Below are 15,799 nucleotides of genomic sequence, written 5' to 3'. Positions count from 1 at the left end.
AGTCCTTTCCAGTTATAGAACTATGATTCTCTGATTCTGTGACCCATTTAGGAGCACAGCAAGGTGTATGGGTGTTCAAGAAAGACTAACACCTTTGGCATGAGGGCCACTCATTTACCTTTGGTGTCTACCTGACACTCAACTCTCATCTATGGCTCCAAGATTCTGTAGCATAGGCAGCAGGGTCCCCCCTCTCCAACCTTCTGTCTTTGCAGACAGGTTAAACTAGGCTGAATTTGAACCTGGCTAACCTAGGGCTCAAATCGAGTCAGTGAGTTAAAGGATTTATCCCAAGCATGTGAAGACTTCTCCAGCAGATGACAACAACGTACTTCAATGGTCATGAAGACTGCTGAAGAAGGCATTGTGGAGTGCTTAGAGCTTGGGTCAGATATCAAAGACATCAGGTCTACCCATTGCATCCTGGATTACAGCCAGCCATCTTGACTTTTGTTCTGCCACTGAACTTCAATGATTCTGTAAGAGACAGTAAGGCTGATGACTTTGTGCAACTCCAGTTAACGGGCAATTCAAGACATCATTCTGTAATGTCACTGTCCTCTTCAAAAATGTTGAGCAAACAACAGAAGTAGAGCAAATAAGAGGGTTCTACTACCTTTTCTACTCTCTCCGCTTCCATGTTCCTTTTTAAGCAAATGGCTTAATATATCACCATTTCTCTACCAACAGGGTGGAAGATTCTTTGCTCTGTTGGGGGCTGGATTTGTCATCTTTGGCTAATGTTGCATTGTCCTGGGGATTCTAGTAACCCTGGCCCACTGCTGGTCAATGCTCTAACCTTTCCCCCTTTCAGTCTCTCCCTTTCATTCCTCTAATCCGGTTTAGATTTGGATTTTAGGTTAAGCAGGAGGGGCTGAAGTCCTGGCCTGGATTTCTGTGGGGCCACTCCTAAACTGCAAGGCCCTCAGGCTCCCTCAGTTGTTGTTCAATCCTTTTTCAGTCCTGTCTGACTCTTTGTGACCCCATTTGGGGTTTTCCTGGCAAAGATACTACAGTGGTTTGCCATTTCCTTTTGCAGCTCATTTTATAAGTAAGGAAACTGAGGCAAAAAGGGTTAAGTGACTTGCACAGAGTTGCAAAGCTAGTGTGTAAGGACAGATTAGAACTCAGGAAGATGGGTCTTCTTGAGTCCAGGCTGGGCACTATCCATTTCACCACCTCTTTGCCTTCAGTGTTGAGACCTGAGACTGAGAACATCTTGAGGACTCTGACTGGGAACATGTGGGCTAACGTATATGAAAATGTATTGGGGAAAACATGGAGGGTAGTGGGGCATAACATGGCCAAGAACATGTAGAATAATGTTACTTGAGAACATCTAGGAGGAGTGTCATAGGCTGGGAACAGGCCTCAACAAAGTTAATTACAGGATTGTTGGGGGGTAGGGGTGGAGGAAGGCTACATCTGTTTTTTGCCTGGGACTCAATTAATTTGAATAGGTTGCAGGAGAAAAGGTTTCCTCATTAGAACAAATGCCACACATCTACAAACCACCTCATTTATATTTCTGTTAATGTTATTCTGCTTCAGTAAGTGAGTCCTTAATGTCGGTTTTAATTAAAGCATTTGCCTTTGATTGTGGACTTCCATCCAATGAATAGTCAGGAGGGTCATTGGAGGTGGGAGACCCTGCCCTTGATGATGAGAATTCTGTGGACCTGCAGTCATGTAGGCTGGGCCAATTTGATGACTCCTTAATGAAGATCATACTTTAAAGATGTCAACACATCTTTTGTTTAATAATAATAATAATAAAATTAATTAGGGACCTCAAACGAAACCTCAGACGGACAGATTTGTGTTAAAGGACCTCTGTTCTTAGTCAGTGCTCTCTAAGAAGCCGGCAGCGTTGTTTATTGAGATGAATTTAGGAAAGCAGTATGAGGATCCTGGATTGGGTCAGGGAAGGAGGACCAGGGACAGCTCTTGAATCAACAGAGGCAGGGATGCTGAGATGGATAGAAGACTGCATCTGGAATCAGAGAGTGTGCTAGATTTTTAGTTGAAGGACCTGAGTTTGAATCTTGACTCTGCTGTTTCCTACTTGTGTGCCCGTAGACAAGTCACTGAATTCCCTGAGCTTCCGTTTCTTCATTTGTAAAATGAAAAGGGTTGGACTAGATAGCCTCTAAGGGTTCCTTCTAACTGGAAATCTATGATTCCCATGTACTGGGTCTGAGTCCTGATCCTGCAACTTAGTACCTGTGTGACCTTCTGCAAGTCCACTCCTCTCTTGGTGTTACAGTATTTTCATCTGTAAAATGAAGATAACAATAAAGCCTGGTTCTGCCTCATTCACAAGGGTTGTTGGGAGGATCGGATGAGATAATGGATGGCAAGTGTTTTGTAAGCTCCTGCATCTGGTTCAGTTACATACACAGAATATTATTGTTAGAGGCCTTTGTCTTCCTCTTCAACCTTGGGTAAGTTACTTCCCCTCAGTTTCCCCATCTGCAGAACTGAGCGTAAAGAAAACCTCCAACTCTCTTTCTGGCCCAATACAGGATCCTTTCACCTCGTTGTTTCTACAGATTCATAAGATGCCCGTCCCCAGGGTAAAGAAGGTTTAAGTTAGGGTTGAGGGACCCGGGATGCTGGGACTTGGCCTCTTCCGATCCGGGGCATTTAGGTGCAAACGGATGAAGACAGCCAGGGCCCCAGACTAAGCTGTCTCCTCCATTCGCTGCGTCCGGCCTCTCCGAGACCCGGCAGAAGCAGAGGGCAGAAGATGCTGGGGGATGGGGTCCCCCGCCTGCTCAGCTCCGCAGCAATCCGCCCATGGATGAGGGCGGGGCGGCTCTGCTCCGGGGAGCCCCATCCCCATCCCCCGAGAGGGTGGGGCTTGAACCGGAGGGATGCCCCCTCCCGAAGGCCCTCCCGGGCTGCTCGCGCCCCGCCCCTAGCCCCGCCTTCCCCCGCGAGACCTCGGGCCTTTCCAAAGTCGACTTGAGAGAAGGGGTATCGAGAAGCCTACCCTGGCCAGACCTTCTTCCGGCTCGGCTGCAGCTCCCTCAGCGGTGCGCCCTGACGCACGAAGAGGGGTGCGTGCGCCGGGTGGGCAGGAGCGCAGAGGAGTCAAGCTGTGAAGGTGCCAACTCCCCCTCATCCTTCCCTTTCGAGCTCCCCCTCCTACTCGCGCCTCAGTGGTGCGTACCGCGAGAACGACTAGCCACAGCCCGACTGGCGCCGCTGTCAGTGCGTCCGGGCTCCCCAGCGGTGTGCGCGGGGGGCCTGCTAGAGGCTGCAGCGGCGGCGGCGACGACAACGAAGACGACGGGGGTGGCCACCACTTCTCTGGCCCCCACCCCTGCATTAGTTCCCTGTGCTGCCCCCGCCCCTGGGCCCTTTCTGCAGCCCGTGCGAGACTCGCGGGCGCTCCCGCCTCTCGGTCCCCTCCTCCACTCGGCCCTCGCTCCTCCCCACCTCCGCCTCCCGTTGTTTCTCGGAACCTTTTTTTGCTCCTGACCTTTCTTCGCAGGGTGAGTGGGGCTCGGGGGGTGGAGCGGGTCAGGAGAGTCTCATTTCCCCTTCTCCTGGTGGTTTTTCTTCTTCTGTTCTCCGCACCCCCCCCCCATCTCCCCCACCCCCTCCTATTTTTAGAAACACTTTCAGCTCCTGGAGGGAACCACGTGCTGGCCCGGGACGGAGTAAATACACCAATAAGTAGAGGCGCTCCGGGGGGGAGGGGGGGAACGAGGCCTCGGCGGGCTCCCCTGGGGGGCTCGAAACCTTCCGCCTTGCGCGGCTCGGATGCGCCCCGCTCCTACCTCAGTCGCGAGAACCGCCGCCGTCCAGGTCTCCGGGTCGCCGCGGGCGACTCTGGTGGCCCCAGGGGTGCTCTCGTGGCCGGGCCTGGGAGCTAGGGGGGGAGGGGTGACCAAGAAGGGGCGGGGTGGCGATGGCGCCGAGGCCAGGGCGGCTCCCGAGGGACCCGGGTGACTTCGGACCCTATGGACCCCCGGGACCCGATCCTGCACTCGGTCCCCGGCTACACGCCGGCCTTCCCGCAGTGAGGCGCGCCCTCCCCCCGGCTCTTCCGGGCGGAGGCTCGGAGGCCGCCCCTGCTGGACGGGGCCCAGCAGGAGAGGGCGCAGGTAGCCAGCTCTTCCACTCGGGGCTTTTGGTTTGGAAGAAGTTGTCTCCCACTTAAGAGCCCGGGGCCTTTACAAGGGGGATGCTTCTCCATTCTGTTTCTGTCTGTCTGTCTGTCTGTCTGTCTATCTCTCTGCTGCCCTCTTCCCCCCCCCCACTGAAAAAGTAGTTTTTATACTCTAATGTGAATTATAGAGAACTTAAAGAGGTCACTCAGATCAGCTCCCAACCTTTAGGTGGCCAAGGAATTATTTTCCTTATTTTAACTTTGAGGCCACGAAAAATGCAAAGAAAATTAAAATGAATTCGTTGAAGGACTTTCTGTACCATTCTCACCCTCCCTTTAGTGGTATTGGGGAGAATAATAGGCAGGGAGGGTTTTTTGAAGGGCTGAGAGGAAGGAAAGCAATTTGTCCCAAAACCCAACTCTGAGAAATTCCTACCCAAGGGGTCGCTTGTGGAGATCTCTAGGCTGAAAGGTAATCTAGCTCTAAATTTACCTTCTTGTAGAATGTAAGATTCTTGAGGGCTGCTGGGGCTGTTTTTCCTTTTGTCTTTATATCTCCTGCACTTGGTAGGCTTGTTGAATTGGATTGTTGGATTGCTGCCATCCTGTTGGTTCTTTGAACTCTCTGGGGAAGTTCCTGGCAGGGTGTCTCGCCTGATATGTTTGGGGTTAGGATTGAATGAAAACTATGGTCCCTTACAACTCCAGCATCCTGTCTGAAGCTGATTTGGGGGCCCATAGGCAACAAACAGGGCCTTTTAGTCCTTAGAGGTCTCAGCTTGAGATCCCCTAGCCCGGATTGGAGAAAGGGGGCTGGGCAAATCCTTTTCTTATCTAGGTTGAGACTTGGGGAAGGAAGAAGTGGCACCTGTTTGGTTAAAGAGAATTGGATAAGGAGAGCTGGGTTGGTGGGGGGATAAGGTATCCAAGTTTGGCTTTCGATTTAAGCTTCTCCTCTGCCTTTGGAACTCCCAGAAACTGTTAGTGACTCAGACTAGTAAGTTTGACCCAAAGCCTCTCCTGAACTGAATCCCAAATAGCATTAAAAATCACCTTCTCTTAAGTATGTCAGGGAAAGAACTCCAGGTAAGCTGCTTATGCACTTCTGGGATATCAGCTGGTAGAGAGTTTCTAGTCCAATCCTATTCTTTGTAGTGTGGAGAAGGCAGAGAGGAACTGACTTGCCCAAGGGCACAAACCTTAATAATCAAAGTTGAGATTAGAGCCTAGTTTTCTTGACTGTTAGTCCAGCCTTTCCCCTCAAAGACTGGGGCCCTCTTCTAGGAAGATGAGGTCTGAATTCAAAGCTTCCTGTGGTAGATAGATCAAGAGGATCATTGGAATGGATCATCTTTCTGAAAGATTGTTCTTCTGACCTTGCTGATCTTGGGGGGAGATTAGTTTAGGGGGAAGGATTACTTTTTGGCAGCTGCAGGAATCCCGACCTAGAGTGCTACGACCCAGTTAGGGGTAGCATTTGGCTGAGAACCTGGGCTTAGGAAGAGTTCCTCACATTTCTTATCAGATGTAAACAGGGATTCCAAGGGTGGGGGGCAAAGGAAATGAGGGAGGTAGGCAGTCCTTCCCATAGAAGAGGCAGCTGCTATTAGATGCCTTGCTCTGGGGTGGCTGAAGATAAGAGACGGGGACAAAAGGAGTCTGACAAGGAACTCCTGGGGCCTTCAGTGACCCAAATAACTGCTCAGGGATGGAGGACAAGATCAAGATCTTGATAATGAGGATGTTGTGTGGCCTCCAAAAGAATCTAGCAGTTTTGGCTCATCATAATGATCTGTGGCACTGGAAAGGCAGCCTGACATATTGGCTAGGACTCTGGACTTGGAATCAAAGAAGGTCTGGGTCCAAGTTTAAGTTCATATTCTTAACCCTCTTAACTATATTAGGGAGTTTACATCCATAAACCTTAGTTTCTTCTTCTGTAAAATGGGGAAAATGGAAGGTTAAAGGAAATAACATGTGAAGAAGTTTTCACATTTTTTAGTGCTATCTGTTACTTATTTTTCTCTGAGGCTGCCTTTTGAATTTCTGGGAGAAAAGAACTGGGAACTAGGTATAAAGTAGTTTAATGTGGCAGTGGTCTTTTTAACATATTAGAAGGGAGGGCCTTGAAAAGGGGGTCAGGAGAATTTAGTTTGTTTTTTTTTCCTTCTATTGGCCTCAGATTCCTTATCTGTAAAATGAAAGGATTGAACAAAAGTATCTCTTATTTCCCTTTTTATTTAGAGTCTGTTTCTGTTTGTGGGAAGAACTAGAAGCAAAGAGAAGATTGGTGCTTCTCTCTCTCCCCCTTCACCTTGCATCTTAGCACTAATGACAATACCTTGGTCATTTCTGTGTCCTGTCCTTTCCCAGAATGTTTCTGTACCTTTCTCTGTCAATGCAGTTTGGGTAAAGCCAGCCTATGCTTAATACTTGTTTGGGGGCAAAAATGACATGCGTGGTGTCATGTAAAGAATGAATTTGTAGGTCCAAATTCTGGCTCTGCTGCTTACTTTTTTCAATCTTGAGCAAAGCCCTTCTGCCTTCTGAGCTTCATTTCCTTGTCTGTAGAACAAGGAGGTTGAACTAGAGCCTCTCCAGTCGGTCCCTTTCCAACTCCAAATCCTGTGCTTTAAGGGAAGAGGATCATAGATCTAGAGCTGAAAGGGACCTCAGAGACCATGTAATCCAACTTTCTCATTTTTGCACATGAGGAAACTGAGGCTTTGGGGAGGTGAAGTGACTTACCCAAGGTCCTACAAAGTTGTGCCAGAGGTAAGAGTTGAAATCTGATCCCAGAGACTTTTTTTCTCCCTTCAGTATACCACAATGAAGGTATGGCCAGACAAAAGTGCTTGGGTCAAAAATCTTGGAATTACAGTGGACTGCAAGCCCAAAATGAGTTGTGAGAGAACATTCAGAAAAGCTAATTCACTGTTGTGTTGAATTAACAGAAACATAGTGTCCTGAATGAGAATGATGATAGTCCCATGGCACTTTGTCCAGGTCAGACCACATCTGAAGTATTATATTAAGTTATAGGCACCATATTTTTAGGAGGGATTTGACAAGCTGGAACCTGTCTAAAGGAGGACAGCCACCTTCAGGAGTGGCCTGGGGACTATGGTATATGATGATATACCATGATGATAGGATGTAGGAAATGGGAGTGTTTAGCCTAAGGAAGACTAGACTTGGGTGTAGGATGTGATCACTATCTTCAGGTATTTGAGGGGCTGCCACATGAAAGAGGGACTGTCTTATTTTGCTTTGTCCCAGAAGATAGCAATAGGTGGTAGTAGCATATTTGGGCTTGATGGAAGGGAAAACTTCCTAACAATTAGAGTTGTCCTGTCCAAAATTAGAATGATTATTCTTTAGTGGCTACCACTTGTCACTAATCTAGAAGAAATTATGGTTTAGGTAGATTAGTTCTCTGAATTCCCTTTTATTTTTTAAGAAGTTTTATGATTTTTTTAAAAACATTATTGTAACTTTCCAGTGACATCCTCCCTTTGTAATAAGTGGGTATAGAGTCATGCAAAACAAAACATTGGTCACATCTGAAAATGTATGCCTCATTCTATATCTGTAAATCGGCTACCTCTCTGCTTAAGGATTGGATACCTATTTCACCATGATTGTTGTGAAATCTTGATAGATCACTGCTTTTATCAGAATTTTGAAGTTTTTCTGTGTTGTTTTCTTTTCTAGTATTGTGGTCATGAAAATGAGACATCTAAGTGACAGTCATTTAACTGAGGCCCGAGGAAGAAATGGGACTTGATCAAGTTAATGTAGTAAATTAGCCACAGATTAGCTTCCAAATCTCCTAGGATCCCAAGTTCCTTGTTAGGAGCTCTTTCTATCACACTATTTTATTTCTAAAAGCATCTTTTTTCTTAAGAGTAAGAGAGACTGCTCTAGCTAGGCACACTGATCCACATCATGCTTAGTCTCATTTTAGGCCAGGCCATTGATTTTTTTTAAAAAAATTATTTGTTTTAAAGTATTATGAGGGCAAAAATCTTATTAGGCATCTAGAAGGACCCTCCCTTTGGCCCCAGTGACCTGGGCTTCTTAATTCCTGCTCACTGGCCAGGATTGAGTTAAGTGAAGTGAGCTCTCGGGAAGTTTACCATCTAAGCAGTGAGGAAGATCCCTGGGTTTTATAGTCTGAAGACCAGAGTTTGAGTTCATATTCTATGTAAGATGTGAGGAGGTTGGACTAGTTTATCTTTAAAGCTTCTTCCAGCTCTGACATTCGAGGATTCTATAAATGCCATTTGTAAAGACAGAAATCTGCTTGCTACATGTCAAGATAAATCACTACTTCATTCTCACTAAGTGTTTTCTATTAAAAGCCCAAATTTATAAGTTCCCTGCTATTGGCTAGGCAATATTAATTCTGGGGGAGTTTATCTCTTTTTTTTCTAGTTTCTTGTTTGGGCTTTTAATTTGGTATCGGTTGATCCTTTTGTTTACTTTCCTTTCTAACTTGTAGGGAATCAAAAAAAAGTAATTTCTCTCACTCATCATCTCTATTGGGACAGGGTTTTCTTTAAGAAAGATTTACTTAGGCTATAGTAAGAAAGAAAGTAAAATACTGCCATGCAAATGGCCAATTCTGTATTTTGGGACTTTTTACAGTGTATCCCCAAGGAAGCTCAAATTATAATAGAGAGAGGACTCTTAACTAAATATAGTTATTCTTCATTATCGTAAAGATTCATTCTGAGTAGATTTTTCATGACAATCTCTGTTGCCTTCAGGTGTGTAACTTGCATTAAACTTAGCTTCTCCCAGACTCTGTTCTTGGTTGATAGAAACTTTTTTAAATGTTATTTTTCCCCAATTACCTGTAACACAATTTTAAAATCATTTAAAATTTTGTGTTCCAAATTCTCTTCTTTTCTTCCCCACGATTGAGAAGGCAAGCAATTTGAAATAGATTATACATGTGCAGTCATGCAAAACAGCTCTATATTTGTCAGTGTTGTGAAAGAGGACACAGACTAAAAAAACCTAACTCTCCCCCAACCCAAGTAAAATAAAGTAAAAAAATTTTGCTTCAATCTGCATTCATATTCCATTATTTTTTTCCTCTGGAGGTGGTTGGCATTTTTCATCATAAATCTTTCAGGATTGTCTTGAATCATTATGTTGCTGAGTATAGTTAAGTCATTCATAGTTGATCTTCATATAATATTGCTGTTATTGTGTATAATGTTCTCCTGGTTCTGCTCACTTCATTCTGCATCAGTTCATGTAAGCCTCTCCAGATATTTCTGAAAGCATTTTGTTCATCCTTTCTTATAGCACACTCTCACAATCATATATTACAATCAGCCATTCCCAAGTTGATGGTTATTCTATGAATTTCCATTTCTTTGCCACCACAAAAAGAACTATATAACTATTTTTGTGTATATATAGGTCCTTTTCCCTTTTTAAAAATCTCTTTGGGATAAAGATCTAGTAGTGGTATTGCTGAATCAAATGGTATGTATAGTTTTTTTAGCCTTTTGGACTAATTCCAGAATGTTCTTCAGAATGGAGATCAGTTCATGACTCCACCAATAGTGCTGTAATAGTGGAAGGAAACTTAAAATAGGGAGATTATTTAATCTTGTTGGCCCTTCCCTCTCCTTCCCTACTAAAGTTTATTCATTCATCACTACTGTTGCTAGACCGTTAATCCTAATGAAAATTCATTTACATAATGATTTAACAGTTCACAAATATGCTTTACTGCTATCCCATTCAATGTAACAGATCTGTGAAGTCAGTACTGAAAGTATTGTCATCTCCATTCTGCAGATGAGGACACTGAGATTCAGAGAGGGTTACACAGGTCATAAGTAGCAGAAGCATCTTACTCAATAATCCAGGACTCTCATAGTACCTGCACCCCACACTGCCTTTCTAAGAACACCTTACATTTATCTACCCTTCCATGATTTAAAAAGGACATTATCTCATTTGATATGTGGTATGAATGAAATCTAGTCCCTGCCTTCAAGGAGAGCACAAATACCATAATTCATATTAGAGCCTGTCAAGTCCATGAGAGGATTATAAATTATGAAGTCAGTTGGGGGAGAGATCACTTGAGGCTTGAAGGGGATCCTAAAAAATTTGTGGAGGTAGTAGCAATGTTAGAGCTGAGTTTTAAAGGGAAGAGTTCTTGGACCTGAAGTCTGGAGACCTGCTTCTGAATTCAGCCTCAGGCATTTATTGGATGGCCCTGCCTGAGAATGTCACTTAACTAGAGATCCAGTTTCTTTTCTGTAAAATGGGGATAAAGAATACTTGCATTGATCAGAGCACACCATTTTTTCACCCTATTTTCTTCTAGAGGTTTTTTTTTTTTTTAAGGAAGATCTTCCACAACATGAAGAATATGGAAATATGTATTAAATAATAGTACATGTATAACCTAAATCAAATCATTTACCCTTTTAGGGAGAGGGGAGAAGGTTGAAGGAAAGAATTTGGAACTCAAAATATGAGAAAATTAATGTTAAAAATTACTTCAACATGTAACTGAGGAAAAAATAAAATCCTTCTGAATGAAAAGAGAATATTTGCATTGACTATCATATGATTGTTGTGGAGAAAACATTTTGCAAACCTTGGAGTGCTATATAAATATGATGATTATTTTTATAGGAGGGAATGGCATGAACAAAAGGTATTTGAGTCAGGATAGCATGAGATAAAGTAGAACAGAGAGTAATCCTTTAGGGCTAGACTATGGAGTGCCTGGAAAGAAGTAGTAAAATATGAGAAGCCTTGAAAGAGAAGTTGGAGCAAAACGATGGAGGCCTTTGAATGTCAGGCTGGGGAGGCTGGACCTTATCTTGTAGGCAGTGAGGGGGATTGTGGAAGGAGCCAGGTAGAGATTTGACTAGGGTATTAGGAAGATGAATCTGGTGGCATGTGCTGGATAGATTGGAAACTAGGAAACCAGTTTTCAGCTTGATCTCTTTCATAACACTGATTCAAAGAAGAAATTTGTCTCAAGAATGACTAATTGCCCAGTGTGTATATTTCAGGAAGGTTTCTGCTCTACTTAAAAACAAACAAACAAGAGTTAGGGTCTGACAATACTCATCCATTAGTTGTATGTTTGCGTGGGGGTGTGCGGGGGCACCATACTTTCTTTGTCTGCTTTTATCCCCCATGTGGACCTGACTACCTGTTCTACAGTTTTACCAAATCACTTTGAAGACTGAAGCGAACATGGGTCATATCTTAGAGCTTTTCTTTCCTCTTTGTTCTGTCAGTGAATATTAGAAAATGTTCCTTAAATTACCCAGTTTGGAGAAATAAAACGGCTCTGCCTATTCCCTGGTACGCTTTCATGTTTTATAGGAGCCAGGTCATCTACTGTTCAATTTGGCTAGACCAGGACTTCTCATATTTGGGGCTTTTAACTGCCGTCTGTGAAAATAGCTGTTGGGTCATCACTAGGAGGGACCTTAAAGGCCCCCTAGTCTAACCCCCTTAGCTTACAAAGAAAGAAACTAAGGCTTAGAACAGTAAGTGACTTTGGTGACAGTTACACAGGTAAAAAGTGACAGGGCTGACATTCTAATCAGTACTGGCTAGTGTTTTTCCTCCCATACCACACTGCTCCTTAAGGGACACCAGAGCTGACCAGACCCAGATTGCAGCATTGTATGTGTGGACTACACCTTCCTCTGCTCATTCAGTAATGATTTCCTAACCACCTGCTCTGTGCAGGGCCTCCAGATGGGTGAGAACACAGATGAGTGAGACCATAGCCCTGGCCTATTGGGGCAGTGATGACACAGGTAAATGAAAACTCTCATTTCTATTGAGCTTTAAACAAACCATTTTCCTTGCAGCAATTTTGAGAAACAGGTAGTACAAGTGTGATCATTTTATAGATGAGAAAAAGGACGTTTAAACAGACTAATACTCCACCAGGGCCACACAGTTATTGTTAGAGTCAGAATTTGAACACAGGTCAAAGATGAGTGAGTTGCTTCCACTATACCATGCTGCTGCTTCATAGATAACTGGAATACATAGTTGTATGGGATAAATCTGTAATGGAGGTGATTACAAAAGTGCTGGGAGAATTTACTTTTAGACAAGGGAATCAGGAAAGGCTTCACAGGGGAGGTGGCATTGCACAGGGAATTGAAAAATGGAAAGAGTCTGACAGGCAGAAGGAACAGCATGAGTGGGATCTTGCCAATCTTCAATCAGTCAATCAATAAACATTTAGTAAGTGCTTATTATATGCCAGGCATTGAGAATACAAAGAAAAAAGCAAAAATGAAATATAAGTTCTACCATTGGGAGGCTTACTTTTTTTTAGCCCTTTTAGTATTTTTATTATCAATTTAGTATCTTTAATATCAGTTCAAAGATAGAAGAACAGCAAGGGCTAGATGGTCGGGGTTAAGTGACTTGCCTACAGTCACCCAGCTAGTCGGTATATGAAGTCAGATTTGAATCCAGGCCTGGTACTCTATCCATTGAGCCACTTAGCTGGCCCTGAAAAACTTGCATTCTGAAAGGAGTGACATATAATTAAGTGTATTTAAACTGTATATATAATATTTTTGGCTTTGTTTCTTCTAGGTATTCTATAGTCAGGACATTCTTTTTCTGAGACTGCCAGGACTTGTGGTAGAGTTAACTGTTCTAGGTTTATCTCTTGGGTTTCTCTCATGCTGTAACATTTCTTAATTGGATTTGACAGGTTTTTTTTTTCTATTTACTTATTTAACTCTAGCCTCAGTTTCTAGACAGAGGCTTTGTGTTTGGGTTAGACTCTATTCCCTCCCGTATTCTTCTTAATAGATGAGAATGGCTTCCTACCTTCTGCAAGAATTCCTGGGTTTGGGCTCATTTTCTTGGTGGTACAGCTTAGGCTTTGGCCTTGGACAACTCTGTCTCCTTCTCCTTGTGCCATCCTGAATCCAGAGTTGGCTCTGTTCTTTGTAACAGGCTGCAACTGGATGATGTTTGTATTGGTAGCAACCTCCTGCAAGGCCCCCAGGTGCAGTGCTGGCCCTTTGTTCTTTTGTGACTCAAGCAATTGGCTACTTAGGTCGGTCCTTGTCTCCTGCTGAGCCTTGGGAAGGCTGCCTGGACCCTGCTCTCCTCATATCTCTTGTGGTGGCTGGGATGTAAACCAGATGGCCTGGACCTATTTCCTCCTTTGGATCCGTGGCTGCTTTTATGCCTCACCTCTTACCTACCCTTTTTTTTTCCTTCTTATAGCTTCCATAGGATTCTGACAGTATTTGTATTATGTGGAGGAACTTATAGGTATTAAGAAATTTTTTTTTTAATTTTCTTTATCATTGTTCCTTCTGGTACATTTATTTAAAAGCTTTATTGGGGTATTTGTGGGAGGTCTGGGCTTTTCTAGGTCCAAACATGCTGCCATCCCATAAATTCCCCAATACTTATAGAATAGATGGAAGTTTCTAGCAGCTGGAGGGGAGGGAGAGGAAGATCAAGAAAGGCATCCTGTAGAAGGTGACATTTGAATTGGAGGAAGTCAGAGATTCTAAGAGGCCGAAAGATCAGGAGGGAGAACCTTCTAGCCCTGGTGAAAAACAAAATGGAATGTCTTGTTCACAGAACAGCAAGGAGGCCAGTGTCTCTGAATTACAGTTTGGAGGGGAAAATAAAGTATAAGAAACCTGGAAGGGGCCAGGCAAAAAGAGCTTCATTGCCAAGTGGAGGACTTTATATCTGATCCTGGAGCTAATAGGGAGCCATCAGAATTAGGGCAAGGGGTATGGCATGGTCAGCTCTGCACTTTAGCAAAATCATTTTGGCAGCTGAGTGGAGGATAGATTGGAGTTGGGAAAGACAAAATGGTGATAACAAATAGGAGGTTATAACTGTCTTCCAGGTAAGAGGTGATGAGGGCCTGAACTAGGGTGGTGGCCATGTGAATGGAGAGGAGGTGATTGATAAATATAGGGAATATTGTGAAAGGTATAAATGACAAGATTTGGAAATGGCTTTGGATATATGGGGTAAGTGATTATGAGGAGTCGCTGAAATTATAAAACTGGATGATTGAGAGGATGGTGTGCCCTTGACAGTGATAAAAGGCTCAGAAGAGGTGAGGGTTTCAAGGAAAATATAATGGTTTTTTCCTAGATGGAATAGGAACATTCATAGATGGAGTAGGCACATATATCTAATGGGGTAAATTCCAACAACTCACCCCTTTCTCTTGTATCTAGCATGAGGCAGCCATGGTATGATGGCAAGAATGGGATTTGGAATTATAGGACTGAGTTCAAATTCGTGGCTCTGACATTTACTACTACATTTGTGACGTCAGGTCAGTCTCTGTCCCTTTCTGAGCCTTGATTTCCTCATTTTAAAACAGAGGAATGTTTTGCATGACAGCACATGTATAACTTTTATCAAGTTGCTTGCTTTCTCAATGAGGGAACTTATTAATTAAAATAAAATGTTCAAGTTAAAAAGTAAAACTGAGAGGGTTAAAACCTTTAGGGTCCTTCCTAGCTCTAAATCCTATGATTTCTGGAATTCTAGCATTAGGACTTCATTCTGTTGAAATCTTTTTCTTGTTAGACCCTCAGGTGCTGTAACTCCTCCATGAAGCCCTTTCTGATCTCCCTGCCTTCCTGAAGTAAAAGCAATTTCTTACCCATCCCTACCAAATGTTACCAAACGCTTGGCCTAGACCTCACTTTTTTACTCCTCTTTGCTTTGCTTCATGATTACTTTTGTATTTGTTCTCCACCCCATATAGGCCCCATTTGAAGTAAAATTCTAGTAAGGCCTATTATATCTGTCTTTATAACCCTATCAGTAAGCACAGTTAGGATGTTTCCTGTACATAGTAGGTGCTTATTAAATGTTGAATATGTCAAGAGTTAATTCCTGAACTTTTAAAAATATGTATTTTGAAAACTATTTCAGCATAATTTCCTTTATAATCCTGTGTATTATATTTTAGGCCTTTAATTTTTTCCTTATAAGGGATCCAGATTGCCAAAGAGTTCCTGATTCCCCCCACCCCCCAAAAGGTGGAAAAACCCTTATTAGATTGAGATCTCTAGGTCTGATCTTTGTTAAAAGACCATTTTCTGTTTCCCCTTGTTCCCCAGAGGAACAAATAGTGAGCTGTTCTGTTAATGAGTTTTGTATTCTTCTTGAGAACAGGTTTGGATTGGGGAAAACTAGCAGTTAGGTGGCACAGTGGATAGAACATGGGACTTGAAGTCAGGAAGACCCGAGACCTGAGTTTGAATCTTGCTTTAGACATTTATTAGCTGTACAATGCTAGGCAAGTCATTTAAATTCTCTGCCTCAACTTCCTCATCTGTAAAATGGAGATAATAATAACACCTACCATCCAGAGTTGTTGTGAGGTCTAAATAAGGTAAATTATGTAGAGTGCTGTGTAAATCTTAAAGCATTATATAAATTATTATTAGGTATCAATAAGACTGATATTTGAGGGGGCAGAAAGGAAATTGGTAACCCAGGGACTGAATTCAAACTGTGCTGATGGCCATCTTTAGCATTTTGACTCTGGACTGATAGACATGGAGTCTGTCTGACCCAGCCCACCTAGGACCACATTGTCTCCCCTCCTTTGACAGGCAGAGCACATTGATCTTAGTACTTTGGAAAAGCTAG

At 43.3% G+C, this 15,799-nt stretch overlaps 1 protein-coding gene across 4 annotated transcripts in view; it reads left to right on the top strand.

Annotated features, from left to right (window-relative positions):
* Window positions 1-3,219: 3,219 nt before the first annotated feature.
* Window positions 3,220-15,799, top strand: part of RALY (RALY heterogeneous nuclear ribonucleoprotein) — a 66,468-nt gene continuing 53,888 nt past the window's right edge. Inside the window, exon 1 of one of the 4 annotated variants that reach the window (XM_044664387.1) lies at window positions 3,220-3,500. The gene's annotated coding sequence lies outside the window, so the exon portion shown is untranslated. The remainder of the gene's footprint in view (window positions 3,501-15,799) is intronic. The other 3 variants (XM_044664386.1, XM_044664385.1, XM_044664389.1) reach the window with 3 other exon arrangements.

The sequence above is a fragment of the Gracilinanus agilis genome, chromosome 2, assembly GCF_016433145.1.
Source record: "Gracilinanus agilis isolate LMUSP501 chromosome 2, AgileGrace, whole genome shotgun sequence".
Lineage (NCBI taxonomy): Eukaryota > Metazoa > Chordata > Mammalia > Didelphimorphia > Didelphidae > Gracilinanus > Gracilinanus agilis.
Note: the sequence above shows the minus strand (reverse complement) of the source record. Positions and strands in the feature narration are given on the sequence as shown.